Source organism: Castor canadensis, chromosome 7, assembly GCF_047511655.1.
Source record: "Castor canadensis chromosome 7, mCasCan1.hap1v2, whole genome shotgun sequence".
Taxonomy (NCBI): Eukaryota; Metazoa; Chordata; class Mammalia; order Rodentia; family Castoridae; genus Castor; species Castor canadensis.
Window position 1 is genome coordinate 42,756,611 of NC_133392.1, and position 19,659 is coordinate 42,776,269.

The window sequence follows — 19,659 nt, forward strand, 5'->3', positions numbered from 1 at the left end:
AGCAAAGAATTTTCTGGTCTGCATGTCTACTGAGCTAAGGCTGAGAAACCCTGGCCCAGACTGTAGGGCACAAAATTTTAATAAATGTTTCAAGTTATTCCAGCCTTATACTGGAGTGTGATGATATCTTATTTTTCCAGGTGTCAATGAAGGGGAGAGAATGGATCCTATTTGTTCTACTGGAAGGATCTGGCAGAAGAAGTTTGATATGCTTCCTCAAAATCTTACAAAACAGGGGAGGTGTCACAAGAAGTGCCAGTCCTCAACTGCTGTTGTGCTCCCTGCAGCATAGCCTAGATGTGAAGTCTTTGAAGAATTTGTGCCGGAAGTATAAAATTCATTATAAATTTTACTGTGGTTGCACTAACTCTTTTAGCGTGGGAGAGATAATTTTTGTTTCAACCTTCCAATTAGTTCTGGCCATCCAGGACTGGTTTGTAAATGGTAGTTGGAGGAGACAACATGTATTCATTACTTTGTGTACTACCTCTATTGCTGTAATACTTAGGAGGAAACTGATTGCTAAATACAATAAATATTCATAATACATTGAAAGCTACTTCGTGTTTTTATGATGCTGACCTCTAATTGTGCATAAAACATTTTATAGACATATATTTATATTAAAGACCCAATTAATTGTCATGATACCCATGGGAAGCAAAGAGGGGGTGGGTTATACTGTTTCCATTTTAAGCAGTGATAATTAAACCTGCCTGGAGTTACGCATTGATTACTTGAAGAGCCAGGAGTAAATGGCCAGTGTTAACAATGGTAGCATGTCTGCCAGTCAGTGTAGCATTCTGTGAGTGCCATCAATTCATCAGACCCTGGTGAGTGGCCAGTCATAGATGTCTAATTTGAAAATCCTTTAAAAATGTACACAGCAGATTACGAAGGACGGTTAAATTGGAGAAGAAGACAACATCAAGGATATCTCCATTCCTCATAGTTTACCCCTTTAAACAACAGCAGCAACAACAATACAGCACAGGGAAGTGAAAGTAGAGAACAACAAATTACAGTTCAATAACTATTTACTTTGAGGTACTTGGTGTCAAGTCCTGGGCTAGGTACTCTAAAAGATGAAAGATTATGTAGCTTTCCTATGGCATTTATCTGTAGGGAGAGATAGTTTTGCAAAAAAGGAGAAATTGGAGATAGGTCTTGAAATAGTAGTAGTAGCACTTGTTGAAGTGGACAGCAGAATCTGAGAAATGGCACTCAGTTAGACAGAGGGGTTAATAAATATGGGGAGGGTCCTTCTTGCTGATCTTTGGAAGAGACAAACGTGAGAGCTGTCAAATAGTTGTTTCCCACTATGTGAACTGAAGGTAGAAAAAGTCATACTGCAAAAGGGAGAGAAAATACAGAAATACAGAGACCAAAGAGACTTCCTGGGCTCCTGTCAGTACTCAAGTTCCTGACTTCTGATCTCGTCCCAAACATCATCTGGATCCCTGATCTTCTCTGGGATGGTTAAATAAATTCCTGTTTTTTGTTGACCAATAGAAGTCAAGCAATTAGTGAAGCCAGGAATCTCAGCCAGGAAAATAGGAATGAATACAGAGGGTAGATTATTACCAGATCTACTCCTCAGGGCAAACACTTAGAAATAGTCTTGTCTGCATCTGGCTTTTCCAGTCAGTCTTGGTTTGGAACTTGGGTTTGGGTTGCCCATGTAAGTTTAAAGGGCTCAGAGGGGGTCTTGTGAAATTTTACCCTGCTACTCAGGCTGTGTGGCTATGGATTCTTCTATTGCACATATTTCCATGGATACACACAGAAGCCGCCTTGATCACTGAGCACTATCTGAACTTTGACTTTGATTTGGTGAGTGATGGCTGCTGCTTACAGGTCAACTGGATAAAGCCACGTCTTTAATCAGGTAGATTATTACCTCCTACAGGCAGAAGAGTCATTCATTTGGAATGAGATCACCAACCTCAGAAGAGGTATTTTGGTAAGTGAAACATTTGCCTCAGTTTTTGTTCTTAGTCTTTTTTTTTAACATGGCATTTTCATGACAGATTGTGACTTGGAGGTGACTTATTTTTGTTTCGTTAACCTGACAGCAATGATTTCGTGATATTCTATGTACGTGAGAATTCTAAAATTTTTTAATCAAGTAATATGTTGCATATTAAAATTTTGATAAGAAACAGACTGGTAAAATTCTTTACCAGAATGAAGAGGGAGAATTGTTTTTATTAGGTAATTTTTGGGTTGCAAAGACTGTAACTAAATTTAATTTCAAGGAGAGCCAACTCTCATGTGTCTCTTACAACCACTCAGAATTTACTTTTTTTTGTGATTTCTCTTTAGATGTTTTCCCATATTTATTTATGGTTGTGTTTTTTATGTATAGTGTATTCCTGTGTGTTTTTTTCCTATGGAAATATTTCATGAAATTGGAATTAAAGTGGGAATACTGTTATACCTGCTTTTCTCATGTTATATTTCATCCTAAAATTACTCATGGTAACCATTTAAGTTTTTTAGTATGAAACATTTCAAACATACAGAAAATTAAAACCCATAATGGACATCTGGGACACATCACTTACAGTCAAGAACTGTTACTATTTTGCAAAATTTAATTCTTCTTTACATGGGTTGAGGTGCATTTTTAAAGTAAAGATTCCTTGACATTACGTCTACATGGAATGCATACTTTGACCTTCTCTGCAGGAAGCCCGAAGCTTGCAGCACATTCTTCAGAGTAGCTGGGGGGTGGGGGTAGGGGTGGGGGTGATGGAGAAAGTAGCCAGCAGGTTTGAAAAAAGTTAAATCACAAGACTGCAAACCTTCCTTTCACCTTTTAGGTGCAAACTTACAAAAGTAACAATGGGGATATTCTGACACAGACCCTTGCTCTCAATGGATTCAAAACACATAGTTGAACTAAACTGCAGCTGTCATTTTAAAGTCGTGAGTGACAAATGCAGTTTCTTAATCTTTCCAAGAAGAGCAGTGTAGAGCCTGCCCTGAAGGTGAAAACGCTAGAGATGCTGGAGTGGAGGGCGGGCCGCCCTGGGGCAGACTTTCTCATTTTTAACCCAGGACTCTTCATTGTCTCGGGGCAGACATATCACGTTAAATTTTCAATGTTTTGCAGGAAAATGGGTCGTTGCAAGGCTTAGTTGAAAGTGTACACTTGGAGGACTTGTTAAATCAGATGTGAGGACACTACGAGAAGAAGCGCTTCTGCAGGTCTAGGTGGGGCCGTAAATTTGCATTTGTTAATAAATTGTCGGGTGATGGTGAGGCGGCTGGTTCCAAGATAAGAGGGATCCCAAGTGACTCGTGGCAGGAGCGCCATAAATATTCGCTACTGATACCACGATCATCCAAGCTGGCCATCAACAGGGGCTGCGGTACTGCCGGGCAGGGAAAGTCACCGCGCGGGTCCTGAGGTCCCCGCCAACACATCGCTCCTCCCCCGCGGGAATGGGGTACGGACAGGAGGCGGCTGGAGTAGCGGTGTAAGACAGGGGACCCCTCTCTCCAACTTGAGCCCCTGAGGAAAAACAGAGGCCACCGGCCGGCAGAGCCCTGCCCAATTTCGCAGATGTCAGGTCTGGCCGGGGACAGTGCCTGTCTTCCGGGAGCCGAGGGCCGGCGCAGCGCTTCCCGCATCCCAGGGCACAGCAAAGGCCGAGGCCGGGCAGGGGAGGAGGACTTGTTTCCAGTTTCAGGCTCCGGGACCTGTTCCGATCGCCAGCGGCCCAATGGCCAGGCGGAAAATGGCTGCCCGGAGCGCCGCGGACAGTCACGTGTCACGCCGACACCTCCCTCCCCCGCCCGCAGAGTCCCCGCTGGAAGGAAGCACGGCCCGCAACAGCCTAGGCCACCGAGGTGCAGTGCGGGCCAGCCACCGAGACAGGGCGCGGCAGCCGAAGGCCAGTTCTGCCCGCCGCCCGCCTCCAACCCACGCGCTGGGGCTCCGCTCCGCTAGCAGAAGGGAATCTTAGGGCGACCCGCACCAGGTTGGGCTACTGGGCATGCGCGGTCCTCCCGCCCGGGCGCAGAGCTTTCCGGGTTTTCGCCGCAGCTCGGAGAGGCTGCGGGAGGTGGGGCCCAGGTGGGGCGGGGCGGCGCCCGCTGCGCCCCAAGACTTCCCTGCATGGCTTAGAGCTCCTCTGTTGCCTGGCGTGGCAGTTTGCTGCACAGGCAGCTCTATTGTTTTGGGGAGGGGGAGAGGAACATGAGAGTCTTGGGATAGAAGTTTGAAAAATGGGCCTAACAGTTTGAGGTCCACCTTTTTTTTTTTTCTTTAAGGAATGGTCAATCAGGTGTTCATCACAAATGTCGCAGATCTTGGGCTTGGTGGGAAAGAGGATGCAAGGGTAGTTCGCAAACTGCAGCCCCCGACCGTGGTTTCCGAAGGCTGAGTTTGCGTTCTCCGCCCTCTTACCGGCTCCAGCAGCTCAACTCTCCGGCCGGGCCCTACTTGGCTGATTATCCCCGACCATAAAACCCGGCTGCAGTCCAGCCGTTCTTAGCGGCCTCCTAAAGACGTGCCAGGTGGGCCTTTCTCGTCGTTTCGGGGAGCGCCCGCCTCCCCAGTATTCAGTCCTTGAAAGTAATATAAAAGAGGCCTAGACCCCGATCATCCCATGGAGCACGGTCCGTCCCGAAAGGCTCTCGGTCCCGGGAAGAGCCCCTATGGACCCCGCCCGGCCAGCCCGGCCCGCCCCCCGGCCGCCGCGAACACCCGGAGGAGCGGACTCTCGTCGCGCGTGAAGCCGGGCCGACTGGGCCGCGGACTGGGCATGCTCGGCAGCCCCGAGGCTCGCGGTGGCAAGTCGGAAGCGTTCGCACCAGCTAGGCAGCGGCCCGGGCAGCAGCTGCGGACTGGACGGGAGCAGGAAGGGCCAGTCGGGGCAGGCTGCTCACCCCTTGCGACTGGTCGGCAAGCCAGAGAGCGCGCGACCGGGGTGCAGAGCCCTGACGCTGCCCAGCCCCGGATTGCGTTCCGTGGCGGGGGGTTCGGCGAGCGGAATTCAGGCGCTGCCGCGACTCCGGTGCAAGTGAGTCGTGGGGCGGGGGTAGAGAGCTGGCCGGTGGGTGGCAGGGGACAGATCGCACGCGGGTGTCGCGGGTCGGGGCCTGACCTCGCGGAGCGGCTGGCGGGCGGACAGGCAGCCCGGGGCGAGGGGGCGTGAGCGCAGCCCGGGCGGAGCCGCGCGCGTACCTGTCGGGCACTCCCCCGGCACCGCCGCTCAGTGGGGTGGGTGCAGGGGGGTGGGGTAGGGGTGGGGGTGGGTAGGCGGTCGGGCCACCGGGTTCCGGGCTTGGCGGGGGCGGGTCGCCAAGTTGGGGCGGGGAGGAAGGCGGAGGCGTCAGTGGGCACCTTCCAGAGGTGCTGCGTGCGCGGTAGAAGACTGCCTGGTGTCATCTCAGGGCGAGCGGACCATGGCGGGGGCCGCAGCACCCGGAGGCTAGGACCCTTCGGGCAGTAACCAGCTGGCGGGCCGGGGACATTCAGGGGCCGACCCCCCAATCACAGCCCCACCCCCACAGCTCCAGCGGCGGCGTGTCAGTTAGCACCTCCTGTCCAGATTGCAGGCGGTCAGGCGCCCAGGATTTCGGGATTCCCCCACCCCGGACCCTCTATCCCCTCCCCCCCTGACGACATAACAGGTGGGACCCCCTTTCCGAGGAGCGAGCTCCGTTTCCCCGGGTCGCGTAACAGCCCCCAGGCTCGTGGGGCTTCGGAGACCCTACGGGGCTGTCCCCGCCGGGAGGGGTGTCACAGGCGAGGCCTGGAGTGCCATCCGAGTGGTCCGGACCGGGACAGTCTCTCCCGGTGGATGAGGGGGTCTGCGCGACTTGTCAAGGGCAAATCATCGGCAGCTGCCTCTCCCACTGTTTAACCCAGACTGGGGCTCGTGGTGGGCCGGTGCCCTGGTTCAGCTAACGGATTCACCCTGGCGTGTTCAGGTTGACGCTTGTTCTTTCTTGGGTGTCACAAATAGAAATGAGGATGAAGGTTGCCATGGACAATCCAGGCAGGTGCTGCTCAGATGTTTCTTTTCACCTTCAGACAGTACAGACTTCAACGCTACGCGCTTATGAAACCAAGACGGAAGGCTACTTTTGAAGGGAAGTTTATTTTCTGTGTTATGGGGCCTGCCTACTATTTTAGCTCTCCTGACATTTACCTTCCTGGACCATTAAGCTGTGTGGACAAGAGGTTTTGCTTTCAGATTCGGGGGTGTTTCTGGTTGGCTGTTTGGTTGTGAAAGGGGTGAATACCTGCCAGGTGTGCTGTGAACTCCCCCATGCCTTCTGAAACTGGGGGTTGAGCATTGAGGGGCCACCGAGTGGGCAGTAAGAGGAGTGGCACTGATGACGTAGGGTCACCAGGGAGTTGCCTGGGGCTGCCCGGATGGCATGGGGTAGGCGGCTGTTCTGGACTGTGCAGAAGGGGAAAGGGCTGGGCGTTTAACTGGTCTGGTGTTAGATGTCCGCTGGAGAAGCCAGGCGGGGGATGGGTGCCTGTCTGGTCAGTGCTTCAAGGGAAGCCCAGGGATGTTTGGTGATTCAGCAGGTGGCAGCTTTCCAGCTCTGAAGCCATGCCTTGGCCCAGCAAGCAGGCAAACAGAGCCTGTGCTAGCGTTGGGGGAACCTCCAGCTGTCTTCTGCCTGTAGCGGCTCACCATCGTCATCTTGCCTTGTGTTTAGGTCTAGAGACCCTGGTCCTTTGACTTTCCTTACAGCTTTTCTTAAAGTATAGAGTGTATTTTTTGAGTCTCTCCATCTCTGAGACCTTCTGGGTAGCGGGAGGTGGCAGCTGCTACCACCATACAGCTTCAATAGTTACTCTGCAGAGAGTGATAGCTTTTTTCCTGTTTCTTCTGCTTCAGAGACTAGAAATTTATATTTTCAGTAAAGTAGTAAGTTTTATTTCTGCAACTCTTCTGTGCTGACAGTGAGCTATTTCAAATATTTGGAAACTTTAAAAAAAAATTAATCCAAGGTGTGGATTAAATTGGCATTAGAGAGACACATTTGTTGAAAGTGTCTTGTTAGTTGGAGACCCCTAGCATCTTGCATAGTAACTGACTTGCAGTACTCAATAAGTGCTCACTCCGCTGGAATTTTAGTAATTTACATAGAAGAGTATTAATATTCATCATATTCCTCATCTGTTTTTAACTTTTGCTTATGGGGTTCTTCAACATTTTTAGAATAAAGAATATATAACGTTTGGCACTTAAAGAACTGTGTTGCCTGTGTTGTCTATAAACATTCATTTTTACTTTGAAAAGTCAGTTCTTTTATTTTTCTTGTTACATCCTTTATTTTCAACTTGTGGCAAATCCTGCACTTCAGCTAGAAAAATAGGTGTGTTGCTAACTATCTCATAAAAATCTAAAGGACTTTCATGTAGCAGCTGCCGGTATTTTTTTTAAACTAAAAAGTGCTCCTGGTGCTTATCAAATATGCTTTAATTTATAAAGCTTCATTTCTGTGCTGGGGTGTAGTTCAAGGTAGAGCACTTGCCTAGTATGCCCGAGGCCCTGGGTTTAATTCTTAGTACTGCAAACAAACAAACAAAAACCAAGAAAACAACAACAACAAAAAAAACCCCAGACAAGAACAACAGCAACAATTTCATTTCTTACAAAGCATTTCAGGAAAACTGTAGAATTTAAAGCTTTCTCATCCACTGAAAAGTGCTGCTGTAGAAAAAATGAAACTGCTTTGGGATAAAAATTCTGGGTTATTTGCACAGGGGGATCAATACCCCTGTCTTCAGTGGGGGAGACCTGCTTCTCTCTTCTGCTCTTTACCTGGGATTTTCAGTGCTCCTTTCTCCAGTTGTTCAGCCCTTTCTTCTTCCCCTAAGGATATACTTCCTGGCATATGCTTGCTTAAGTCACTGCATTCTTTTTTTGATCAATTTGATCAGTTGTCATTTCTGTTTTCTGATCTTTCTTATCTCTTCATATGGCTTAACTGTTCAGTAACTCTTGGAAAACAGTGGCCAGTGCGCCTCTGTTATGAATGGCTTTGACTTTGCCTGTTTTGGATGGTAGCTAAAGTCACTGCAGGCTCTTCTGGAAGAACTTTCATGATATGCCTGGTCTTAAAAGATTTTGGCTTTTCTGTTAAATACTCTTGGACAGGAATGTAAGTGCTTATTTCTTGTCTCTACTACATTCCCGGTACGCTGTTGTAAAGTTTGTCACCTTAATTAAGCTACCTAATGCAAAGAGGACCATATTTTGGATCAGTTCAGTTGGATGTGGGAGTCCTGAGGCAGCTTGGATGTGGGGGAGGAGAGAGTGAAGAAAGAGGAAGAGAAGTCAGGCAGGGTGGGCAGGAAGATGGTTTGGTTTTGCTAACTGTGGCTGTGACTTCTTGTTTCAGAACCAAATTGAATGGCTGGTAAACAAGTGTGGCTCAGTCTCCTTGGAATGCTTTGTTCCCCTCTGGAGTCCTTATTTCCATATCTAGACACACAGACACAAATTTAGACACCATCACACACAGGCAAAGAACAGAGAAAGAGACAGAGATAGACACACACCCTTTGACAAAAGCTAAGAACCCCAGCTTCTTTTTAATGTAATTGGTCAAAGAGGAAGAATCAGGGCTCAATAGCAGGTTGAATCCTGGGGGCTTGAAATTAGCCCATTCTTGTATTTCAGAAAGATTCCCCTCCATCTCAGATCAGGGGCTTGATCTGCCCCTTTAATCATGCAAAGCTACTGGGGGGGTTGGGGAAAGGGGGGATGGAAGTGAATGCAGGTAAGTGGGGATTTAGAAATTTAGAGAACTGAGGTGGTTTTGCAGAGTTGAGTTAATAGGCCCAGTTCTGGGCACTCGACCTCTTACTATGCAAAGCCCCATGTCTGGTTTTATTTTTTTCTCCTTGATTCTGATTCTGTCCCTCTCTCTGCCAGAGGAGTCTTCTCTCATGCATGTTTTGTATATGTATATGTCCTTGTTAAAGACATTGAGTTACTTTATATGTATTTTAAGTTTGCATAAATGGCACTGTGCTATCGATTTCATTGTTTTTTTTTTTTCCACTCATTTAAAACATATTTCTTGGGCTGGGGTTGTATCTCAGTGGTAGAGTGCTTGTCTAGCATGTGCAAGACCCTGGGTTCTGTTCCCATCACTCCAGAAGACCACCTCCCAAAAAACTTTTTATTATGGAAATTATCAGAGTTCATGAGAGAGCTTCTTCCCCAATTTTTTTTTTTTTTTTTTTTTTTTTGTGAGATCCATGTCAGTGTAGGTGTATCTAGTGCCCTGTGTTAGCCAGTGCTCAGTAGCGCAGGTCTGATGTGTGTCCACTACTTTAACTCATTTCCTAGAGAGGGATGCTTTACTCACCTGCACTCCTGTCACCGCAATGAGAGTCTGTACACATCCTCTTAATGATGTGTGTAAGAATGTCTCTGGGGTGGTGGTTCTCAAAGTGTGGTACACCTCTAGGCATGGGGCAGGGGCAGACCACATTAGTCTGTTTTAACATGCCTCACCTAGAGATTCTGATGCAGGGAGAAGTTTAAGAATATTGCTGTAATACACCCAGGAGAGGGATGGTGGGAAATAGGTTATCAGCATACTTTTATCTTCTAAAAGTTATTTTTCATTTAGGGTCTCATGTTCTTTCCTGGAGCTGGCCTTGGACTATGATCTTGTGACCTTTGTCTCCTGCTTAGCTGGATTAAAAGTGTGCACCCCCATGACCAGTTTTGTTGGTTGAGATGGAATCTTGCTAACTTTTTGAGTTGCACCTCCTGAGTGGCTGGAATTGCAGGCATGAGACGCCATACCTGGCCCCAGCACACCTATTTTTCCTAAGTTACTGCCCAAGTCCTCTCCAGAGCTGCTGAGCTGGTTTACACTCCTACATCAGTACTGGAGGGCTCCTGACTCCCCACATCCCTGCTACTGTTTGACATTAACCATCTTTCTAATTTCACCAGTATTTTGTGGCTAACGAATGGGATCTCATTATTTTAAGGTGAAATTTATCTGATTCTCATTGAATTGAAGCCTTTGAATAGATTTGTTAACTATTATAGTTTCTTTGACTAGTCATATTTTTCTTTTTTTTGAGATGGGGTGTCTCAATGTGGCCTGGGCTGGCCTTGAACTCAAGATCCTCCTGCCTCATCCTTCTGAGTGCTGGGATTGCAGGTGGGTGCCACCATGCCCAAGGCTCCCAGGCTTTGTTTCTAATGTTTTGGTTTTCAGGTGTTTCTAGGATAGTCTAGTCTGCTAACCCCATCCTATCACCTGTCTATTAAGTTTGTCAATGATAACATTTAGAAATTTTTGCTTTCCATATAGCCCGAAGCCATCAGATTTTGCCTTATGCTGCAGTTTAGTAGTCTTAACATGGCCTTTCTCATCCAGAGTACAAAGATATTGTATGTTCTTATCAGCTTCCCAAGTTTACCTTTCACATTGAGGGTTTTGATGTATTTGAAGGAATCAGCTTTGTTTTTTTTCTATCTATTGTGTGAGACAGTTTTTCCAAATCCTGTATTAAATGTTGTGTTCTTCCCTTCCTATTTTTTTGTGGGGTAATATCATAAACCGAGCTCCCACATTAGTCAATTTTTCAACTTTATAAGAGTTTTCATTTGTGTGTAAACCAAATCCATTTAAAGTATGCTGTTTGAGCTGGTCACCTGTGGTTCATTCCTATAATCCTAGCTACTTGAGAGGCTGAGATTCGGAGGATTTAGGTTTGAGGCCAGCCTGGGAAAATAGTTCTAAAGAACCTATTTCCAGAAAAACCAGAGCAAAATGGGCCGGAAGCAAGGCTCAAGCAGTAGAGTGTCTGCTTTGCAAGTATGAAGTTCTGAGTTCAAAATCTAGTCTAACCAAAAACACCCCTTGCAATTTGGTTACTTTTGACAGATGTACATACCTGTGAGTGACACTGTCTCCGTGAAGGTTCAGGGAATTTCCTTCATCCTGAAAGTTAGGTTGGATCCCTTTGTCCCCACTTCTAGTATTTTATATAAGCAGACCTACAGTATGGTAATTTTTTGTGTCTGGTACCTTTTCTTTTTGGTGCTACTGGTGTTTAAACTCAGGGCCTCAAGCTTGCTAGGCAGGCACTCTTACTGCTTGAGCCTCTCTGCCAGCACCATTTTTTGGCTTTTAAGATACGTTTTTTTGTTGTTGTTTGGTGGTTTTTTTGTTTTTTGAGACAGGGTCTTCACTGCATTGCTCAGGCTGGCCTTGAACTTGAGGTCTTCCTACCTCAGCCTCCTGAGTGCTGGGATAACAGGCATGTGCCACTATTCATGGCTTATAATTTCTTTTTAATTCTGATAACATAGACAGACCACAAAAATCTATGTGATCATTCTTAAATGTGTAATTCAGTTGCACTATGTATACCCACACTACTGTACAATCATCACCACGATCCATTTCCAGAACTTTTTTTGTCACCCCAAACCAAAACTCTGGTCTCTTTAAGCTCAGCCTCCTGGTTTTGAGATGCCTCTCAGGAGTCTGTTTTTCCCTCTGTTCTGTTCCAGTACTCTGTCTGCTTGGATGTGTGTTCTTATTTTTTATTACAACTTTGCCCCATGTTTTATGTGGCAGGACAAGTCCCTTTTTTGCTCTTCTTTAGATGTAGGCTTGGTTATTTATGGAATTTTGCTCTTTGCGTATGTATTTTGGAAAACTTGTCAAGTTCTCAACAAAGTCTAGGAAATGTGATTGGTGTTGCATTGGATATATAGTCCCATATGGGAAAATCGACACCTTTCCTGTCTTGATATTGTAATTTTATCCACGAACATAGTGATCATTTCATCCCTTTAAGGCAATTTTAAAATAGAGCTTACAGTTTTCTCTGTCATGATAACATTTTTTTTTTCCTTTTTGTGTTGGGGATTGAATCCAGGGCTTGCTAAGCACATTCAGTACCAATGAGCTATACCCCAAGTTTAGGATAACATTTGTGACAAAAGTCACATGTTTTGAGGAAAATCTGGGCATTTTATTACCCACCCTAGATATAGGTAGAGCGAGGGCTTTTGGGACAGGTCTGAAAAAAATCCCTTTTCTTCATTCACTAAACTCGAGTGACATTGGTCAGGTGTAACACCACTGTGCCCCGCTCCCTGCCCCTTAGCTCATGCAAGTTTTTCCTTCCTCAAACCTGGACGATAGCACCTTCCATGCAAAGCTGCAGAGGGGTTTTAAAAAAAAGACAGAAGACACATGGAGTACTGATCTTGAAACAGCTGCTGCTCAATGGATGTTGGTGTCATATCTGCCCTATCACTGGTCTGAAGTAGCATAAATGTCATATTTTTTTTCTGCTTCTAAGAATTGATGACAAACAAAAATGTCAGAAACAAAGTGAATGAGCCAACCACTTGACTGGACAACACTCCCCAGCTCTGCGCACACAAGCTCACACTTCTGCTTGGTTTCATTGGGTTTCACAGAAAGTATGAATATTCAAGGATTTTATAGTTGAGGGGGGAGGAAGATACAACTAATATACAAGAAACACTTAGAGAACGCTGTGTGACAGATAGTATATAATTAGGGTTAAGTGGTGAGGTGCCAGGGGATTTATGGGAAGAGAGAAATCCTGCTCTGTGGGTTTTCATTTGACTTGGGTGGAATTAGATTGGGAAAAAAGAGACTGGAGTAACCAAGTATAACTAGCATTTCTGTTGGGGGCTCTGAGGGCCGGTATTGAGCCCCACTACAGTAGATACTCTGTTGGACTTAAGTGTCTTAAAATCAATGCTTGGAGAATCAGTGATAGGTGACTAATAGATACCTAGATAACTAGTAGCTCTCTTGATGTCTAGTTCAGTGAGTAAGAGCTGGAATGCCTGGGTTGGGAACTTGGCCTCACCTTGCAGGAGCTGTGTGACCATAGGCAGGTTACATAGATTTTCTGTGCCTTTGTCCACCCCCTGCCATCACTGTGGGTATAAAACAGCACCTGGGCTATGAGTGAGGCTCAAGTGGTAGAGTATGTGTGTAGCACGTACAAGGCCCTGGGTTCAATTCCCAGAACAGCACAGTTTTTTTTTTTTTTTTTTTGTCATTGTGACAAAATACCTAGATGATCAAGGTTTTTTTTTTTAAGATCTCACTATGTAGCCCAAGTTTGCCTTGAACTTGTGATTCTCCTCCTCAGTCCGCTAATGCTGGGATTCAGGGTATGCACTAGCATGCCCAGTGATAATGAATTTTTAAGGAGGAAAGTTTTATTTTGGGTCAGTCCACAGTCACTTGGCCTGAGGTGAGGCCATTCATCATGGCGGGCATGCATAAGGGGGGAAGCTGCTCACCTCATGGCAGCCAAGAAGCAAAAGAGAGAGAGGAAGGAGCCGAGGTTCCAGCATCCCCTTCAAGGGCACACCCGCAGTGACCTAACTTTCTTCCACTAGGCAACATGTGTTAAGTATTCCACCACCTTCCAATAGTAGGGCCACAGGCTGGAGACCAAGCCTTTGACACTAACAGTATCAATGCTAGCTGTGGTTATGACCACTTTTGTTAACACTCACCACATTGTTCCTGAAACTTTTCTTGAGGTGTGCCAGGCTTCGTGCCCCAGAGTTGGTTGGCTTTTGTTCAGACAGACCTGGGTAGAGGCTGTACAGCCCTATAGCCTGGGCTTTCTCTACAAATTAGCAAGCAGGCAAGGGGTGCTCAGGTTGTAAACTGAACAAGTAAGCACTCAAAGAAACCATTGAACCAGGTACAGTCTCTGTTGTTCTCTGGGTGTTCTTACTTAAAACTCTGAAACGGAGTGGGTAGAAAAAGGTGGTGAGGGTACAGGAATTGAGGTTTATTAATTTTCTGTAGTCCAGTTCTGATTAGACCTTTTGGTAGAGGTGTAGTAATCTAGGGATTCACCTTTATTGAGGGCTAACTTTCTAAGTTATTGACCTATGAGATGGATGTTGCCATATGTGTTTTGGAGTCAGGAGAGTGAAACACAAGCAATTTGCCTGAGAAAATAGGAGAAGGAATGTCCTGAAGGAGGTTTGCCAGTTGTCAAAAATGAGTATGTTCTGCTGGTGAGGAGCCAACATAGTTACGTAAAGAGTTGTGGTACACAACTACCAGGTGTTCCCATGATCTTGAGTGTTTATCAGCCTGAGACCGTGTTTTCAAATGTCAGTATATATCAGAATCCCATGGTAGCCTGGGTATAAGACCCAGTGTTGGGCTCCAATCCCCAGAGTTTCTGAGTCAAGTTTCTTGGGGCAAGTGGAAGCCAGTAGTTTATATGTTAATAAGTTCCCAGGACATGCTTTGAGAACCACTGCCCTACGCAATACCCAAGTCAGCCAAGTACCCCTCGTTATAGTTAGGTGGGATGCTATCAGTTTTAGCAGTTGAAACTGCCTCCCACTTCATGAAATTAAGCCTGAACTCACAGGGTTCTGTCCATTTGCATGGCAGAGCAGCGTCTGAGCCAGTGCAGAGCACACACTTCTGTCTGCTCCACAGTGTTGGTGACACGGCTCAGGACCCATGACAACCAGCATGGAGAGAATGCCTGGAAACATAAGGCAAAGTGCCTCAGCAGCATGAAGTGCTGTCTGTGCATCCAGTCTTAGGAAGATGGTCTGCTTTATTTTTCCTTTTGTTATTTTTCATCTTGCCTCTCATAGGCCAAAAAGGAGGGAATTGTGTGTCTTATTAGCTACTATTTACTCTCATGGGATAATTTAGGCACAGAGAAATTAAAAGTGTGTTAAGATACATGGCCTGTGTTGAGCTAGAAGCTAATCTTATTTGACTGGTTTAATCGTAGTGGAAAACATCTGTAGGAAAAAGCTTGGACTCTTTCCTCCATCTGCTGGGAGGAAAGATAGCTACCATGTACACGAAGCTTAACAGGGTGTGGACACGCTCAGAGTCCTCAAGAAATACGAATGGCTATGGTTACTATGGCAAGTCTGCTGTTTTGCAATTCAGGCTGGGTTTCCTCTGTTCCAACAATGTGACATATAAATCTGTGGAATGAGGACCATTTAGAATTGAAAGATTTTGTAGGAATTCTGCATGTAGGATTAACTCAGGAGAACAGAACAAGCAAATTGTATTTGGGGAGAAAGGCTGGTCCGGATTTGTCCCTGGGCTGGTTGTCAGTACTCCATCAGTTGTAAAATCTTGTTTGCTTGGTGAGGGGCTGTGGCCAGGCAGAGAGGAGGGGAGATTGCTGGGGAAAGGCTGAGGTGGCTCAGAGGCCTGTGCCTGGCAGGGAGACATTCTCAGGTCTGGCCTTTTTTATGGTGTGGGTCTTAACAACAGCAAACACACTGAGAGTTGGCTCTGGGCCAGGCCTCTACTGAGTCTTGAGTTGGATGAGTGGAATGAGGTCAGCGGGGGAGACAGGCATGTCCACAGGTAATGCCATCACTAGTAGTAAGTATAGTATCCCAGCTGCACACCAAGACCCTTGAGGCAGAAGCTGGATGCTGGATGGACAAGGTGACCTGCTCCAGGTACTGCCTGTTAGTGGAGTGCACAGACTAACTAATGGCATAGGACCATGTAGATGGAACCAGCAGTGGTATTTTGGGCTTTCTGTCTTAATGTTGTCTTTTGTTTTAGGCTTTAAAGTCTGTATTTATAGAACTAACTCAGGCAGCAGAGAGAAGGTAGGAAGATGGATGCTCTAAGTGGTCTGTCACAGCAAGTGGGGTGTGGGACCAGGACTGTGCTCTGAAACCATCCACGGAGCCACAGGTGCACTTTAATTTCTTGGTCTTAAAACTTGTAAGGCCTGGAGAAGATGATTGATTCTCTATCTTTAAAGTAAATCAGCTTAAAAATACTCTTTATTAAAGAACAAAATTTTGTCTTATTTTCCCTCCATTTTGGCTAAGTACTAAATTTTGCTTGCTTTCTGTGGTCCTGGTTTCTCCTTTTCTCCCCACACCTGTCTGAAGTGTCCTTACAAAGACCATGCAAGCTGAGTATATGTGTCAACCAAGTGACAGAGGACCTTGCACGTCTGCCTCCATGTCTGTACCTGGAGAATTTGGATTAGCTCATAATCTAGTCCCAGATTTGTTGACTTCTCTGACCAGGGGACATACCTGAAAAGTGTGGCTCAACTGTTGATGATCCCTTTAATAAAGGAAATGCTTATTTTGCCACTGCCTTCCTCAGCCCTCTTATGTTTCATTCATGTCCTCTCCACTTGACGGAAACAGCAATGAGGCTGGTTCGTCAGCTGCTTGTGTTTTGTAGGCTGTGACTGCTGCCTACAACCACGTGCTACCTGTTAGAGTAGCACGTGGTTGATGTTCAGTCTTTTAAAAGTTTCATATAGGTAGGTGAAGTGAGACCTTGAAGGTCAGGGAATTCTACGAATCATGTCAGGGTAGGAGGGATGTGGTGAGGAGATGATACTTAAATTGGGAAGGGAGTTCCCTAGGGTCACAGGTGAAGTGCAGGTTGGGGGTTGGAGGAAAAATTTTGGGGATCTGGTGGTGGTAAAAGGATTGCAGGAAGACTCCCCTAGGGGAAGTGGGAGAGGTCAGCTGAAGGTGACATTCAGATGGGGCACCCAGTGGTAGGTGATAGCCGTGGTGGGCAGAGAGGTTTTGCTTGCTTCTTTGCCAACATACACACACACACACACACACTCCCCCCCCCCCCCGCTCCCCCGCTCCCCTGCCCCATGCATGGTGACTGCTGTTGGGCATAGCTGTCTGCACAGGACTGGGGGGATGTGCCTGAAGAGAAGAGGACTTATCCCCAGGAAAGTAGGGGCGGGGGGAGAGGGAGGTCTATGGGGCCCTAGGCTGTGGAGGAGAGGAGAGCCAGCTGACATGTTAGTGTAAAAGAAACACCCCATGGGGGTGGCTGACAGCCAAAGCCAGGCTGCCTGGCCACCTGAAATTGAGGGAGGGCGGCTGAGGGCAGTGGGGGGGTGGATGCACCTGGCTGCTGGGGCACACACACCTGTGAGGTTGTAATGAACTTTGCCATTTGAGAGGGGGTGGGACACGGATTCTCTGAATAACAGGAACTGGGAAAGCAAGGACCCAGCCTCTGCTTCTGAAAGCCAACTGGGGAGCAACAGAAGGAGCTGTGGACTTGGGTTTAAATCCTTTTGAGGCACTAGCTTTTTCTCATGTGAAATGAACAGTGACTGCTGTGTCACAAATGCTGTTGCATGAAGACTCTTGGTGACATTCCATAGTTGTTGAGGTGGCCAGGGGAAGTGACAGCAGAAGGTGACCCAGAGGTTCCCTTTGAGAATTAGGGTGTGCAGTTGCCTGTATTTTCACAGGGTGGAGTGTTGACATTCACCAGGCCAGGTGCACTGTGAGTGAGATTTGTAGTACTGCACTGTCTCTTTTCCTTTCACAGGGTGGCATGATGACTTTCACTGGGCCAGGTGCACCATGAATGAGACTTGTAGTGTTACACAGGCACTGCCCCCCTGTACCAGCTTTCTGGCCATGTAGAGTCAAGAGTTTTCACTATGTGGACTGTGTCATCCTTTCCCTGTGTTTTTATCTAATCTTGTCCCAGAGTCTGTCCTTAATGTTCCCCTGGGGCTGTAAGTTCATGCTTCTTACCCCGTGACACCTAGTGCACAGGACATCTGGGTATGTGCTTGATCTTTGTGGAAGTCTGAGATGGCCTCAGTCTCTAGCCTGACCATTGGGACCAGTGACTTTGGCTTTGGAGAAGGTGAAGGATATGACTGTTGCTTGGAGTTTGGTAGTGGGGCCAGTGAGTGACAATCAAGTATACAAATGGGGGTACATCAAGTGGTCAGGAGGCAAAGCCTCACCCAGGCCTGGGAAAGGCTCTGCCCACCCACTCACATGGTCTGTAGTTTGACATTTGCTTTACTGCTTCAGTCCAGGTAGGGATATCTGCGTTTCTTTGACAGGCCCTACAAAGTTACCAGCAGCTGTCTGGGCAGTGGTCCAAGTTTCCATGGGGCTCTCAACAGAACCAGCTTTCCCCACCCTTTGATTTTAAAAACAGAGACAGGCTCTTGAGAATACTGAGGAGTTTCTCAAGCCTCATTTTGGTCGTTTGACAGTCCTAACAGTACCTGGAGGTTCTTAATAAGGTCCATGTACAGGTTTTAGGAAGCCATCAAAAAGAGATGTGTCATATGGGTATAGTATTTGAATGAATTCAATCTCTCCTTGAATTCACCAGGAAGGTGTCCGAAAGGTCCATTTTTAATGAAAGTGGATAAAAAGTAAAATGGTGCAGTTGAGAGTTTTTCGTTGACCCTTCTCGCATGTTTTAGAGGGACTATTGGGAAGTGACTCTAGATGGAGGGAGGCAGACACATGCAGAGTGGCTCACTGAGGTGACATGGGACTTGACATGTCTGAGTTGTACAGATGGAACAGGTTTTGGTTTTCCTGTGTTGCTGGAGACCTGCACACTTAGTGGAAGAGAAGTGGGAGGCGTGTGTGATCTCTACAGTGTGGGGTTCCCCTCCAGCAAGTGAGAAGAGGGTTGGGTCATTGGGAGGAGAAGCAGAGGAGCAGATGCTGCATCCTAGCTGTGTCTCCTGGGCACAGAAAGCAGGTCTGGAGAGGTAGTTTAGGATCGCGGCTGATGTCAAAGCCCCTATTACAGCTAGTCCATCCCTAGCTTGAGAAGTTCACAGTAACTTACCTAAGTGGGACAGTCCATTACCATTGCCCTTAAGACAAGGCTGTGCAAGGTGGCTGGCCTTTTAGATTGAATAAAATATTTTTTTTATTTTTTGGGACAGGGTCCTGCTATGTAGCCCAGGTTGTCCTGAACTCATCCTCCTGCTTCAGCCTCGCTAGTGCTACGATTATAGCACTTGTCACCACACCAGGTGTTAAGGTAGCTTTTAAAAGTGATGGTATATATACTTGTGCACTCTTTTTTTAGTCATTCTACCTTTAGGAATTTAAGAAGTAATCAGGATTATTATTCATCCTAGATCTCTTTATCAATAATGAATAGCTTAGAGGTGTAAATATCCAACAATTGAAGATTGTTTAAGTAAATTATGTATATTCACACAGCGGGATACTAGGCAGCCTTGCAAATACTTGGCTAATAATTGTAAAGATGCCCCCAAAACACATCATGTTCAGGAAAGTATGTACTGCTTTTGTGAAATAAACTATTGAAGGTACTGGCTAGCTGCATACTATGAGCTGGGTCTCTTTCTGGGGACCAGTAACATGGTGATGAACTAGACATGTACGATTCCTGCGCTCAGTGAGCTTTAGTCCACTGGGGAGGGTCAGGCCATACTGACTTTGTCACAAAAGCTTTTGCAAATACTCATGGGAGGACTATAAGAATGTACCCTAACATTCTATGACCTGTGCATGCAAAGCAGCTGTCTCTCTGTGTACCTTCTGGTAGCTACGTGTCTGTCCTGAAATTGCTGATTTCTTTCAAATGTTTGAAGTGACTAAGATGTCATTCTCTCCCAGTGGATGAGTACTCTATTGTTATCCTAGCTTCCTTTGAACCTATGTGAGCGTAAGGGTGTGATGGCAGCTGGTGGCACAGCACCGCTTTCTTCCTCTTTCTCTCCACCATTTACAGAATGTATAGGTAAAAACCATGTCAGGTACAACCCTGTCACCCTTAGGTCACTATTGTTACACTGTGGGGTACACAGATCACTCTGAACTTTTG

At 46.5% G+C, this 19,659-nt stretch overlaps 1 protein-coding gene across 6 annotated transcripts in view; it reads left to right on the forward strand.

Moving 5' to 3' along the window:
- Positions 1-1,944: 1,944 nt before the first annotated feature.
- Positions 1,945-19,659, forward strand: part of Sgms1 (sphingomyelin synthase 1) — a 292,465-nt gene continuing 274,750 nt past the window's right edge. For 3 of the 6 annotated variants that reach the window (XM_074078848.1, XM_074078855.1, XM_074078861.1), the window contains exon 1: positions 4,749-5,033. The gene's annotated coding sequence lies outside the window, so the exon portion shown is untranslated. Of the gene's footprint in view, positions 1,964-3,130; positions 3,220-3,860; positions 3,990-4,748; positions 5,034-19,659 lie in introns of those variants that run through there. The other 3 variants (XM_074078860.1, XM_074078858.1, XM_074078859.1) reach the window with 3 other exon arrangements.